The 15,482-nt window shown below is 37.1% G+C and overlaps 1 protein-coding gene across 1 annotated transcript in view; it reads right to left on the reverse strand.

Annotated features, from left to right (window-relative positions):
* The window catches only part of HS3ST5 (heparan sulfate-glucosamine 3-sulfotransferase 5), a 290,397-nt gene extending 279,744 nt beyond the window's left edge, over positions 1 to 10,653 (reverse strand). The window contains exon 1 of the mRNA XM_051997573.1: positions 9,711 to 10,653. The gene's annotated coding sequence lies outside the window, so the exon portion shown is untranslated. The remainder of the gene's footprint in view (positions 1 to 9,710) is intronic.
* Positions 10,654 to 15,482: the final 4,829 nt, after the last annotated feature.

Below are 15,482 nucleotides of genomic sequence, written 5' to 3' on the forward strand. Positions count from 1 at the left end.
AGGAAGAGGAGGAAGAGGAGGAGTATGAAGATAAGCTTAGTGAGATGGAACTCAGCACACTTAAGATTGACTGAAACACTAACAGGCAGTGACCAGCTATGGAAAGCATGGGAGATTGGGCATACCAGTGGCTTTTCATTGCACTGGCTAAAAAGACTTATCACACCCCTCAGAACATTCTGACTGCCTCATCTTTCTTCCCCCACCATCTGTTTTACATCCGACACTCCAATGGTCCTCCTATTACCTGATAATTAATTATCTTGTTAGAGGACCCAACAAATTTGGCAGTTATTCTTCTGAATACTACAGCCTGTTTAAATAGAATTAATGATTTGCTAGCGCATGACTGAAAAGCATTTTTCAAATGCACAATAATTTTAAAATTAGAGCTTGTGTTTCTTAATCTTGCCTTGTAAATAAATAGGGAGAAAAGAACATTATTAGTTTATGCATTCTTTTTCCTCCTTGTTCTCTGTGAAGGTTAAGTAAAGGTATTATAGGAGGGGAAATGAACAAAATTAACATTCTTTTCTCTTTTCATCATAATGAAAAGAATAGTGACTATTTCCAAAGCATGTCAATATACATACATTCCATGCTCTATTAAATATGAAAATATTCGTGGAATTTTCAAATGCTTAACATCTCAAGAAATATGCACTACAAGAAACAAGAAGCTCCTCATTAAACAGATTATATAAAGTGAAAAATCAAGAAGTCACATATAAGCCAGAGTAGTGATGGCTTAGGGATGATTTAGAAAGACAATAAGGACCAACAGACATATTTTAATTTAAAAATAAGAAATTGGGAAACTATAATGGTACTAATGTTAGCAAAAAGAAGGCAAAGCTACTGAGACTCATGTGAAACGAGATATAAAATGTGACTAAACTCACTTTCAAGGGCTCGTCTGAAATCTAAAGAATACATGATATAGTCAAATTTTTGTTAAGTGTAAGAAATTCAATTCAGAATGGGACAGAATGGGACAGAGCAAGAACTGACTCTGGTTCTGACTATTCCTGGCTTATTTTTTAGTTTATTATTTATGAAATGGATATAGAAATGTATACTTTAAAAAGGAATGTTAGTTAATTTTTCTAAAATACTTTGAAAAAGAAACAATGAATAATACATTATGTTAAATTAGTTCCCCCTTCTCCTCCCCAGCCAACTGAAAGAGACAGGTGTCCCAATTAAAAGGATAAGCAGCCAATAACATTTAGTAAAATCTATCATACACTGTTTGGAATTTTTTTAAATCTAAGATTTAATATAGCATTAAAAACAAAATAGTGTTATTTAAGTGTCAATTTCATGAATACTTTAATAAAATTATCTTGTTTATAATAATTTATCTTTGTTTTAAGGTTATGAATCAAAATAAATATTTTTTTAAAATTAGTTGAATATTCCTACATTAAAACATATCTTTCCTCCACATAGAAAAAAAATCTGTCTCCAATTGCTGGTGGGACATGAAATCAGATATCTAAGTCAAAAATAGACTTATTGTGCAGATTCATGGTTGTAGTCACAGTCACTGCCATCCCCAACTACATTCTTCCTTTGGGGAAGAACAAATCAAGAAAATAGAAATTGTTTCTAGGTACTCAGACTGCCTCCTGGTCTAACCAAGATTTAGGGGGAAGAAGAAAACTCCAGCAAAGGGATTCTAGTTAGATAAAGTCTATGAAAAAAACAAACAAACAAAAGATGGGCATGAGTAGTTTCAAGGATCGATGGAAACATTTCATTGTTTTGCATTCAATGTTTCTGTTTCCCTGAAATAGAAACTGGCCTCAGTAATTCAAAAAGCACAGGCTCTGAAGTCATAAAAGTTAGAGACCCTGAGTAGGCTTAAATTCTAAGCACTGAAAATTACTATCTGTGTGTTCTTGTATAAGTCACTTAAGTCTCAGTTTCCTCATCTTGAAAATGAATTCATCAAACTAGATGAAAGCCAAGATTTGTAATCTAAAGCAATTTTGGGAATAACAATTTTCTTTGACCTATTGTCCTATTGAACATATTTCAGCTCTGAGAAAATAGGACAACTTTGGCATCTCAGAACACTGGATAAAATTTCATTAAATGAGAAAATTCTATTAAAATCAAAATGACTGATCAGAGTAAACTAATAATTCATATATGAAATCAATTAAATTTATCATTCCCTTCCCTTTAAAAGGGATCAGCAACTCGTTTAAAAGTAATCTCTTGTCTTCAACTCTATTAATTCAATTTAATCAATATTTAACCTTTCAATAAACTGTCAAAACAAATTGTAGTTTCACTTTTCTGCTTAGAAGCATTTTTCTCATGACAAGAGAATACTGCCATAGGTACCAAGCAAGGGAATATCACAGTACAATGGTCAACTCCTTGAAATTGAAAAATCATGTATAAAAACACAAAAGCAATTTTTTCAAAAGTGATGAAAATAGCTTGGCTACCTATTGTTTTATATGTTTATTCATTTTTTTTGGGGGGGGGCGGACTTTAGAAACATGCAATTCCACAGGAAACTTGAACTTCTGGCTTAAATTGCCATTGTTTAATTACAGTGAGTATGATTTTCTACTAGAAGCAGAGTAAGACAATTAAACTAAGCAACTTTCTTTTATTTTATATGAGAAAACTAAAATGTTAGAAAAAAGTAGCCAGAATGCTTGTCCAAAACACATTTAAATTTAAATGTAAGATTCAAATATTAACTTTTTGTTTATTTTCAGATCTTTCTTTCTTCAAATTCCATCTGGGAAAATAGCTTTCAATCGACACATTAATCATAATAGTTCATTGTAAAGCTTGCAAAATAGCATTTAATCCTTAAAACAACACTGCTGTTATAAACAGCCCCCCTTTATATGGTAAAGAAATCTGAGAGGATACATGACTTTTCCAGGATCATAGAGTTAGTAAATATCTGATCTCTCTTCAATATACTATGCTACTTTTTATGGATGCCATTTCATCAGTGCCAGTACTCCCTCTATTGATGTAGACTGGAACTCCTTTTTAACTTAGCAGATGGTCTTCAAGAGTTGCTATGGCCAAAACATTCAGTACTTTGCATCTAGTCTCTCCAAACATATATATGCTAGTTCTCACATAACAGATGTATGACCCATCACTGGGCCTATATTCAGTCTTTATAGCCGTTTAGTACCACAAGCACTTGAAATTCACTAAGAATTCATCTGAGAACTCCAAAATGACTACAATGAGATTTTATTTGAGGATATAATCAGTTATTAGATGAGAGTATGGTTCAGGTCTTTTATAGATTTCTTTTTTGATATCCAGAAGAATAATATACTCTAGTAATGTTAAGTGTAAGAATTTAGATATAATACCAGTTTCTTGTTTTACTAAATTCTAATCTGGAAGAAATTAAAAAAAAACTTTTTTCCTTCTAGTTGTAAAGGTTTCCAATAAATTAATTTTACAATTGTAGAACAGTCCTGATTAAAGATTCATGACACATTTTTAAAAACTTTTTTGTTTAGTAGTTCTTGAGCAACAAGAACTAGCTATTTCAGAATTATCCACATCCAGAATTATTGGAAACTTCTAATTAACTTGAATTAGTTAGTTGGAGTCATTTAGAATTATAATAAAAAGCATTACAGTGACATTCTAACAGCCACCCAAATAGATCCCCAAATTGTACTCATATACCAGGATTGTTAATATTTATGACAGCACAGTTGTTTTTTTCTCATTAGTATTTAAAAGATTCAGTTACTTAATGTTAATTATTTTTTCATATGATTTGAAAAAAAATAAAAACCATAATTAGAAGCAGTCTTCTTGCCACTAACTTCTAAATTTAAAATTTTCCATCATTTTATTCAGTCTCTCTTTATTCCCCACCCCTAATCTATGTCTAGACCCTCTAACTCATAAAATGTTATCCTTGTAGAGTTTAACTACACAGTGATATGACCATGAATTAAAGGAATGTGTTCATTTGAATATAAGCCAAATCTGAAAGCCTGTACCATTACATAGCAATTTGAGCTTTTCTCACCTTGACTGGAAATGTTTAGAAGAATACCATTTAACATAAGGTGAGGGTAAATGTTCCATCTTACTTTGTGACACAGCAAATTTTCTCAGCAAGCACTTTTATTATAGATGAATTATTATTATGTTATGACCCAGTAAAAATTATGCATTATGAGGATATTATTGGGAATGTAAAATATCCCATATCATTTGAACTACTTTAAGATTCTCTAGACTATTAAACAATTACTAAATGGGACCAGTCCTTAAAGTTAAAACTTGAAGCTGAACCTTAGGAAATTATCTGTAGTATAGTACAATTAAAGATTACATTAAGTTATAGGGTTACTGCCTTCTATTCATTCTCTAGTTAACATAGTGTCATTTCTTCATTATGACTTGTCTATGAAAACCTCATTATAGGCTAAAGATCAGTCACCTTAGCTCTTGAAAGTAAAAGTTAGCAAACCCCTTCCTCATGTCCCCCATACTTTTTGAGTTCCCAAACTCATGTACAACCCAAATATTTACCTTTAAAGGTAATCAATTGTTCACAACAAAAAGTAAGAGCTTTTTTTCAGAATTGTAACCAGTGCCACAATCATGTTGTAAGAAAGCTTTGATTGCCATTACTATAATATTGGAAAGGAAGGGGAAAGAAAGGGAAGGGAGGGAAGGAAGGCAAAGAAGGCAAGGAAGGCAAGGAATGCAGGGAAGACAGGAAGGCAGAATACTTGATGTAAACTTTGCATCTTATCCGTGTGCTTAATGTCTTCTTCACCACATCCTTCCCAGTATAAAGTAAGCTCCAAGAGAACAGGTGCAATGATTTTTTTTTTCTTTATTGCTTCAGCACTTAGCACAAATATCAAACATATAGTGGGTACTCAAGAAAAGGTTTTCAAATCAATTTGCTTTTATTTTCCCACTAACTTGTCACAGGCAAAAATCTTTTCATCTTAGCCTCAGCTTCTTTCTTAATGAAATGAGAGAATTAGACTAGAATTCAATGGTGTTAAATTAAAATAGAAATGAAATGGGGAGGGACTGTTGTTTGTCCTACAAATTTGAAGAAGACCAAGGATATCACATATTAAATGACAAGTTGGATTTAAGTGAGGTAGAATTGAAAAAGTCATCATTTTCCTTCTCTGTTTCAGAGTCACTGTGCCAAGATAAAACTTAGGACAATTGGTGACGAGTGGGTTCCTTGGGTGACCTTGGCTTCTTTAATGTCTCATTAAGCTCCCCACTGCCTACTTTAACTACCTGGAACAAATTGTACTTATAGCCTTATTCTGCCAGAATAGACATCTCCATTATTCACTAGTAGTTTTTAAGGCCTATTGGCTATGTCAACCTGTTTTAGCCTATCTGCTAAGAAGATTTTACCCAAGTGTGGTGGGTGCAGCACATCTATGGTTTGGAGCTACAGGTGAGAATTGAATGCCAGGTAGACATCAAAGGTGGATAAATAGTCCTGAAAAATGCCCTCACAGTAGAGGTATTAGTCATCTCTAAACACTGCACACACAGGGGAGGGATAAAATCAAATAATATATAAAGATCCTTGCAGGATGCAGATTGACTTAGAAAACTACATTATAACATTATCTATGTTCTGTTATATTCACTTTATTTTGTTCACTATTTCCCAATTTCATTTTGATCTGGTTCTTTATACTACAGATGTTTTAGTAGCACATAAGTCCATGTTTGCCATCTCTGAACTAGATTATCTCTAAATTCCCTTCTAGCATGGCCATTCTATGCTTCTGTCTTTCCTTTGTTTAGAGCCTTTTTATAGATAATGGAAAATTAACACATTATCAAATGTTAAACAACAGTAACATTGCTAAAATAACCCTTCAATTGAACAGCAAATCAGATTTACAATCTTCTTTTGTTTTGTTGAACTTCTGCTTGTACATTATGTAGAAATTCAGACAATTTTATATACCATGGAGCCCACAATTGACAATACAATGTTTTTGATGAGTTTTATTTACTCTGAAATCTTTGTTCTTAGATCAAAATTTCCAAATGTGGCTTTTAATAACTTGTTTTTATTGAGCTTCTGCCCTAAAGGTTAAGATATCATCATAATCCATAGAAACAAAGATTGATCCTAACAAGGCAATGATGAGAACAAGAGTCAGCAAAATTTGTCCACAAAGATTTGTGTACTAGATTCCTGTTAAAGAGTGATTGAACTTTTGCTATCTGTAGTGGCTTTATAATCTGGAGACTACAATATCAGAATTTCTCAGTTTGTCACAAATTAGATATAATTAAAACAAACTTTTAAACCTTCTCTTTCCCCTTTTAACAAGGCAGGCCATCAGTTAGGAAAAGGTTGATTTGTAATGAATACTTTTTTACAACTTTTAATTTATAAGTTCTTTCTTCCGAAAGTACTTACATTTCCTTAAAATTAATAACAGCCGGTACAATAATAGCAAAAGTTTAAAGAAAACCCCATTCATACTAAATCATACTAATCCTAATGAAACTGTGATCACTTAATTTTAGAAGTTTCTAGAATAAAATTTTGTGAAGAAACCTAATTATAAAAGATGAAAAACAAATCAGTGGTATATCTATAATTGTATTATAACTTCACTTCTAGGTTCCAATACTAGGATTGTTATTCATAGTATATATGGAGTAATTGAAAAATAATTGTTACAAACCATTACCATACCTTCCCTTCCCCCAAGTTCCTAATATATACTAATAACTAAGAAACTATTCTGCAGGTGCTTCTTACTTTCATGTTACCCTGAAGAGTAATTTTATTCATGAATGATATTCTTAGAATAGAGCCAACCCTGACAGGCAAGATGTTAAGAAAGATTCCAAAGACTCTTGTTAGTTTTCCGTAAGTACTTCCTCCTCTAACAAATACTAAATAATACCCATTAAATCAGATTACTCATTAGCATATAATTGCATAACCTTTAAAGTCTTACGTAAACATTCACATTCTGAAATTGCAGAGAGATGAGAAAAGATAAGGAGTAATTTTTTCAACTTTAGAGCTTCATTTTTCAATGCAACTAGAACACAAATTTATTCATAAATGAGAACAATTGACACATTTGGACCAGTGACAATTCAGATTGTCTGATGGGTACCAGATTAAGCTGTTTGTGTGTAAATGTTTAGTATCACATATTTTAATATTAAATCAGAATTTAATACATAATAATTTAATTTTTATTTATTTGAATCATAAAAATGAGCACAAACATGAATTTCAAAGAAATATAACTAATTTTCTGAAACTGGATCATATATAATATAAGTGTAGAAGGATAAAATGTATTTAATATAGAGAGCAAAATTGAATAGGATATGTCACGAATGATTGTATTCATTCATTCAACATTTAATCACTTACTAAAGGATAGTTACTGTGTTTAATAGTAAGGAGAATGTTTGAGGATTTTCCCCCCAAAATAGTGTAGTAACCCATTTTCAGGCATTTTTCTATGAGGAAAGGGCTAGAGATTAATTTTTAAAAAAAAACTTCCATCTTTTAAAACTTTTAATGATTCTCTCATAGCACCCTGAATAGTGCTTTGTATATAATAGATACTTTAAAAAAATCATTGAATGAATAAAAATTCAGGGAGCAATAAGGTAGTTCATTCAAAAGTAACTAAGTTGAGTTATTAGCAACTATTACTCTGATTCACATATATTAAAAACACTATAAACAGATCATTCTAATTGAAGACATTAAATTTAAGTACTGAGGTCATACTTGACCTAGAAAAAACTGTAATCTGAGCTCATGCTGTGAACTTCCATTTACTATAACCCTCACAATTTTCCATGAAATCTGCTTAGTAGTCTATTTGAAAAGATTCCTTTAAATTATTAATAAGCAACATTATGTTTCATTTGTATACACATTGAAAAAGAGTCCTGTAAAATTGACCAAATGTAACTTGAAATATATCAGTAGAGTTTTCCTTTTCTTTTAAGGCTCTCCAAACTTGTCTTAAAGTTCAACCAACAACTCAGATTTCTTGACAATATCCTCTGGTACCTTGAATAACCAACTAATAACTTCTTAATGGAAAAGCACCAGATGATTTTTCTGGTAATCCATAATTAATCGAAACATGGGACATCTTAGAAACAACTGAGGAAAGGAAGAGTATATATTTGGGACTTTGTCTTCTTTAATGAATCATAGGGAAGAAATATTTGGATAACTAAAATGGAATTTGGCAAAGAGACAGTTGATATCCAATAGAAGGGAAAAAAAAAAAACTTTTGTTACCCAGTATCAGTAAATGTCTTCTAATTTTTTCATCTTCTCTTCCTTTCAAAAGGAATCATGTTTGAACTAATTTGTAACTTGGATAACATTTCTCTGTTGTTCCCCATAAGCCCTGAAAAATACTAAAACTGCTGAGCAAAGCCATTTTAGAATCAACAGCAATCACTAGCTTTAGATTACTGCCAACAAATCAAGTAGAGTAGTTTAGAAAGGACAACCTTCACAAAAAGGGACCTGCCCTACTCTTGCCTTATAGTCCCTGCCCCCAACTTGTCCCTTTTGATATTTACTCAGCAGAGTTCACATAAATCAGAGAGGAGTTACAGCGCAATTAAATGTATTCTTGATGTAATTTGATTTAAAGCACTTTGCAAATATTAAAGCTACCCTTAAGGGATCAATATTTTCTCCTGAGAAACTGGCATTGTTATTATTATTATGTTTAAAAGTAGGAGTGAGTAAAGGCTCTCGAGGGTAGTGGAGCACCCTCCATTGAACAGCAAATGTCTGGCTGACTTGCAGAGAGCGAGCCGCCAGCGTGTTAGGGACAACTAGGGTCAGGTGGCTCCTGAGTTGATGAAGAAGCACTTGCCCGCCAAACTGGGAAGTTTCAGTGGGAATCCTCAGGTAAATGCATACACATCCAAAACTCGGTGTTCCTTTTTTTACATCTTCTACTGCAAACCTTAAGCAAAGCTGTTCCCTCAGGTCACAGGAGCCAGAGCCCTAGTACCCTTCAATCAACTCTCCCCAAAGCATCCATGAGGACAGGAAAAATAAAATGCAATGGTATTGCTTCAGCCATCAATCCCATCTCTAGGGAAGAATGGGGGTTGTGGGCAGTGGTTGAGTGTATATGTGTGTGAGGAGTGAAGATATTTGGCTCTTTTTTTTGCCCTCTGCCTGTCCTCTACCTCAAAGCTGAAAATTCACTTCTTCCCTAAAGAACCGAAGTCGAAACTCCTCTGCAATCATATTCAGCAAATAACCCACAAAGGTTCCAAGACACTAAACTCCCCAACTGTGATTGTGGTATCATGTTTTTACATCAGTCTCCAAGCAAACCTTTCCTCAAACAACCCCAAACCTAGCTAACAGTACCTTCTGTACACAGCGTAACGCCCTTCTCTCTTACACTTGTGTTACTCGAGCCACAGAGAAACCTGCCTAAAAGTCCTCTCTTGGGCAGCGCCCCCGGGGACCAGCCTCCAAAAAGGGGCCGCGGAATGAAAGCCGACAAGACCCGTTCAGCTCTCGGGATTTTTCTTGGCCACTACTCCCTCCTGACTGTCCCTTTCCCCAATTTAAAAGGGATGGTGAATGGTGTAACTAGCCGACCCAGCCTAGCTAGCTACTGCTTGGCAGAGACTTAGTGGTCTCAGCCTGACTCACTTACCGGGCATCCTGAGCCACTGCCGCTGAAGGAAATCCGAGGTGGAGGCGGGCAGGCGGACCGGCAGGCGGGCGATGGACTCACTAATGCTGTGGTCGTCTGGGTGGAGGGCAAATATGTGGTTTTTGTGGCCAAGCTCCTAAGTTGGACGGCTTGTTTCTGAGATTGGGAATTCAGTTCATCAGAGCGCGAGACTGAGAGAGTGAGTCAGTGAGTGACCGAGTGGTGATGTGTGTATGTATGAGCAGGGAGAGACACGCAGGCAGAGAAATATTGGGGAGGGAGGGAGGAGGAAAGGAGGGAGGAGTGAAGGTGGGAGGAGCGGGAGAAGGAAAGTAGTGGAGTTTAGGATGCGTTTCTTGCACTTCCCAGAGAGGCAGAGGCCAGGTGCAGCTGGGCGCGTTACCGCGGCTAGGACACGGCAAAAGCTGGCTCCGGAGTCCCAGTTTCAGTTCTCCCAATGCCTTGTGACTGTGCGCCAGAGAAGGTGCGCATCCTCATCTCCGCATATGTACCCTGCGCTGTCCCCAGACCCTGCGCTAGGAGGGGATAAGACCCTGTTCCGCAGTGACAGCTGAAGGAGCGCCCTCCCAGATCTCGCCTCCACCCTCTCAAAAAAAGAGCAACAGTCAAAGCAGCTTCTGGGTGGTTTTCTTCTCGCTTGTAGCCGGCGCCCGAGAGCCACTCAGCGAGCTCTAGGCTTACGGGGCGCTCCCCGTGGCACAGCCAAAGCTGAGCTGAATCAGGCGCCGCCCGCTCCCTCTTGTAAGCAGAGCAGCTGCGGCCGCCGCCACCATCGCCTCCCGGAGAGGCGCCCAGCTGCGTGCGTGTCTAAGCGAGTCTCTTCCTCTCCATCACTCGGAGGGGCACACGAGGGAAGCGGGGTCCCAGGCGGCCAGCTGCAGAGTGGCTGCTGTCCACACCCCTTCCTAAGTCTTTCCCCACCCACCCCGCCCCCAACCCTCCTCTACCCTCTTCTCCTGCTGCTACGACTCCTTGGTCCCCAAAGACAGCGGCTCGGTAATAGCAAAAAAGGGCGGAGGAGAAGGGCTGGGAAGCGCAGGTGTCTCCAGAAGAGAGACACAGGCACACCGAGACACCGAAAGAGCAGCTTGCTGCAGGGGGAGGGCAGGGCCCTGGGAGGAGGAGAAGGAGGAGGAGAATTTACCAGGAGGAGGCGGCAGCCGCGACAGAGAACCTGAGGCTGCGGAGCTACATCGCGTCCTCTACCCTGGGCGCTGCCTGCCAAGCTCCAGGGAGCAGCCGGCAAGCTACGAGTGGGGAGATCTGAGGGCAAAGCAGGACTCTTTGGGCGCATGGAGATTACCGGGCGGGGTGGGGAGGTGCGTGAATCCTAGTAGTCAACGACCCCGAAAAGCTAAAGGTCCGAGGGGACTAGATCACTGAAGCTGAGGTCACTTCATTCCTTTTTTGTGGGGGAAAGAAGGTAGAAGCAAAGCTGCAAGTAGAGGGCATCATCGGAGGGCCGGACCGTGGTAGCAGAGAACGCTGAGCGCTCCCCGGCTGCTGCAATGACTGCCGGAGTCTGTCCTCAGATCCCCTGCGGTGCTCAGCGGGAATTGTAGGGGGCGATCACTGCCGACACTGTGGGGAAGCGACCCCTCTAGGAAGGATTTGTCTTCTCCTAACCCCTCCAAAATGCCTAATCAGAGAGATTAGCTCACGTTTCTAATTCAGTTGGTCTCTCTTTATCCCCTTTATCTCCACCTCGTTTCTACGGCGAAATCATGTGTTGGTGTGTTATTTAATTTACTCGCTGACAGATTTAAATGATTCCAACGGATCCACGGAGACTTTTCTATTGCTGGTCTCCCTCCCCCATCTCTAAGGCTCCTACCTCCTTCAGCCTGTAGCCACTACTGCTGACCCCCAACTAAAGTTTCTCTGAAAACAATATTAGTAGCATATCATTTGTAAAGCTGTCTCTTGGGGGCGGAGGGGGAATTCTGCTTAAAAATAAAATTAAATAAAAAATTCACACACATCTATTGCAGGCAACGGAATGCGGTATTAATGGTCTCTAGCTAACTTTCCATAGTACAATTGCAATATAGAAAGAACCCTGTAGGACAGGAATCACTATATTGCTTTGATTATCTTTTTTTTTTTTTTTTTTTTTTTTTTTTCCTTTTAAGGCGGTCAAACAATGCAAAGGGGAATCGAATTTTGGCTTTAGGACCGGTTAGGTTGTTAAATCAGGGTTTTGTTAGAGCCCTTTTAGGACAGCTAGAAAGACTTGCATATCTTCTCCAGTCCTTAGGTCTTTGCTTCTCGCTCCCCCCTCCCCCAACCCCGCCCCGAAACGGTAATTTCAAGGAAAAAAAAAGTAACACACCAACTGAAACTAGACACACTTTGAAAACGAAAGATCTGCAAACGTGCTATAAAGGAATGAATTGTTTAGTGTACAATGCAAATACGTCACAACCCCTACCAAAACCCACTCTTCCCCACTCCATTGTAGTCTATCCCTAACTTCTCAGAACCCAAGATTTTAAGATTAAATCTTCAATAGTTAAAGATAATTAATGACAAAAAACTGTTGGGGCTTCTGGAAGAACTTAAAAATCTAACTAAAGTTATTTACTAACTATTCAAATAGAATAGTGAGCTCAGCCACAACAGAATGTGTATTGTTTAATATATTGAGCAGGAGGCAGAGTGGCTGTTTGCCAGATATGTGATCCATTAACCTCTTTAGCTCATTGTTGGCAACAATAGTATACAATCACATTCTTATGTTTGAAAGACAAGTGATTTTTTCCCCCAACTCAAATACACAATGCCACATTATAGTCTAAAAGAAGCTTTGAACAATAAAAATAATAAGGAAGGAAAGAACACATTTTGCTTTTTCTGAACAAATGTTGCTATTCATTTTCTCATGGAAAAAAAAGTCCACAAAGGCATAACAATGATCTATAAAAGATATATTACTTAAATTATCAGTCCTTTTCATCAATAAATCTTATTTTAAATATTTATTTATATTGTTTTTATTGAGTTCTTCCCCTGATCTTGTGCCTGGAAAATTATTGAGGGTTAGAAATGGGAAGGTGAGCTTTCTTATATAACCCTCACTTCATCAAGTTGATGTTGACTTGAAGAATCAATTGCTGAAGAATTGATAATAGCCTGTGCTTCCTCAGCAAACTGAGTTTAAGAGAATCCCCTGAAATATAGCTGGTTGAAAGCAATATGGTCATGGTTGTGTTGATTCTTGGATTAACCACCTCTGGATCACATTTCTGTGGGCTTCATTGGCCCGGTGATGCATTTACCATGTGCAAGTATTGCTTCACTTTCCTTGTCTAGGAGTAGTATCAATCACAGAATGTCCTCATTGAAAAGGACAGAAGTGGCCACCTAGTCCAAACTGTACATACATAAGAATTGTTCCTATAGCATATCCAACTAGTGAGTAACAAATTGAAGCCTTGTGTAAAGAATTCCAGTGAAAGGGAACTTTCTAAATCCATTCATTCTGCTTTTGGATATGTACTAAAAGGTAAGATATCTTTCCTTATCTTATTCTTAAATAGGCCTCTTTGGTTCTTCCATCCATTGCTCCCAGTTCTGCCCATGGGAACCAACCATGATAAGGCAAACCATGTTCCATATGATAACTCTTCAAGCATTGAAAAACAACCGTCACAATCCCTTCCCCCAATCTATTCTTTTGTCCCCGATTCCTCCAATCAATAATATAGATGATTTTGAGGGTACGATTCTTTGTCAACTTCTAGAATTGGGATATTTTAGAATATGCTGGATGTCCTTACATTTTTTATTTTTAACAAGTTCTCCATAATCTCACAACAGGAACATTAAGTATATAAGCTAAAGAAAAACAAATACAAGAGAAAATCACTAGCCAACTTAATTTGTCAAAAGAATCCTTATTTTTAAAAAATGTAACTTAGAAAATAACTACAAATTGATCAGTTAGTTCATTCACAAAATCAATGAGAAAAATTTAAAAAACGTACATTGATACATATTTGGGTACATGTATTTGTGTACTGAATAAATTAAAAAATGACTTCAAATAAATATAAGGTCGCTAAATGCAACATAGTTATAAATAAGAGTGGACTAGCAGTTAGGTGAAAAAGGAAATGCATTTTATAGAAGTTGTTTGGATACTCTGACTTGACCTAAGAAAGGAATTTTATGAAGTAGAGATAAGGAGAGGATACATTCCAAGAATGAGAGGTTGATGGTCAGTGAAAAAGCAGAGATTGGAGACTGAGTGCTTTGTGTGAAGAAACAGAGGTCAGTTTGGTTAGATTGCAAGATGTGGGAGGGAAGTAATGTGCAATGGGGATGAAAAGATAGGTCAAGGTTGTGAATGGCTTTAATAGCTAAACAGAATTTATATTTTACCTAGAGGCAATAGAGAGACACTAGAGTTTATTGAGTAGAGGAGTAGCATGGCCAGATCTGCACTTAAAGAAAAGAAAAACTTAAGGAACTGAGTAGAAGACAAAGTGAAGTGAGAACAGATGAATCAGAGAGACCAATTAGGAAGCCGTTTCAGCAACTTGTGTGAAAGGTGATAAGGATCTGAACTAAAGTGGTGGCTGTCTGAATAAAGAGGAGTTAAATGCAAGAAATATTGTGGCAATAAAATGGAAAGATTTGGCAATATACTGGATATGTGGGATGAGGGAAATTGAAGAGTCAAGGGAAGATGCTGAGGTTATGAACTTGAGTCACTAAATCAATAGTCCTTCTATTGGCACTTCTTAGCTACATGACAATTCTATAACTATTTATCCCATTGTTTTTAGCTCATTCTACACATGTTTATTCCAAAACTTTTCTCTTATTAAGCTCCAAATGCACCATATTACTGCCATCTCCAAAAATACTTGTAGAAAATGACTTAGTTTTCTACTTTATGTATGGAAGTATTCCATGCCAAAGTATTCTAAGACAGCAGAGTATAGGCAGCAGTCCAAGTGTACTCTTTCAACATCCACCTCCAAACAACTGTAAAATAAAATTTTGGAGAGGCAGAGCCAATGAAAAGTCAGAGTCAGACATTTTTCTAGCTTAAGACAATTTAGGAAGTTGACAGGAAAGATCTTTGACATCAGGATGGGAGGTTGATCTGGATCATGCAGCAGTACCAGGAGTAGATTTTGGAAGCAGTTGGAATAGTAACAGTAGCAGCTTTCGGTGCCATAAGCCCAGAGATGGGAGATTCTCAGAAATCTCAGAAAGAGATTCCAGGTAACTGGTTGTTGGCTCTAGGTGCATCTGGCACAAATTGATAATTTTTATCCATTTGCTATTCTGGGTTGCAGTTACAAGGCAGAAAAGAGTGCTATCGCTTTTCACTTCAGAAGAATAGGGGATCTGGTCAAATTTCCAGGGCCAAAAAGAATGCTAGCACCTGTGGCTACAGGGGAGCAGTGTCCTTTCTAGGTAAAGACTAGAGTTCAGACTGGGAGAAAAATAACCACATCTGTCCCCAGATCATATCAATTTGAAAGCATAGAAAACTTGCGGAACCCCAGAACTAGCTATAAAAAAAGAGGCACTGAATGTTGGGACAATGCCTTCCTGCCTCAAGGTGACCTAAGCCCAACTTTAACAACTTCAAAATCAAGAAATAGGCCAAAAGATTCAGCAAACAACAAAAAAATAGAACTTGACCATAAAAAAACAAAAAAAAAACAAAAAAAAAAACCTACTACAGTGGCAGGGAAGACCAAGATATAACTCAAAAAGGAACAACAATATTTA

This window comes from Antechinus flavipes, chromosome 4 (genome assembly GCF_016432865.1).
Source record: "Antechinus flavipes isolate AdamAnt ecotype Samford, QLD, Australia chromosome 4, AdamAnt_v2, whole genome shotgun sequence".
Taxonomy (NCBI): Eukaryota; Metazoa; Chordata; class Mammalia; order Dasyuromorphia; family Dasyuridae; genus Antechinus; species Antechinus flavipes.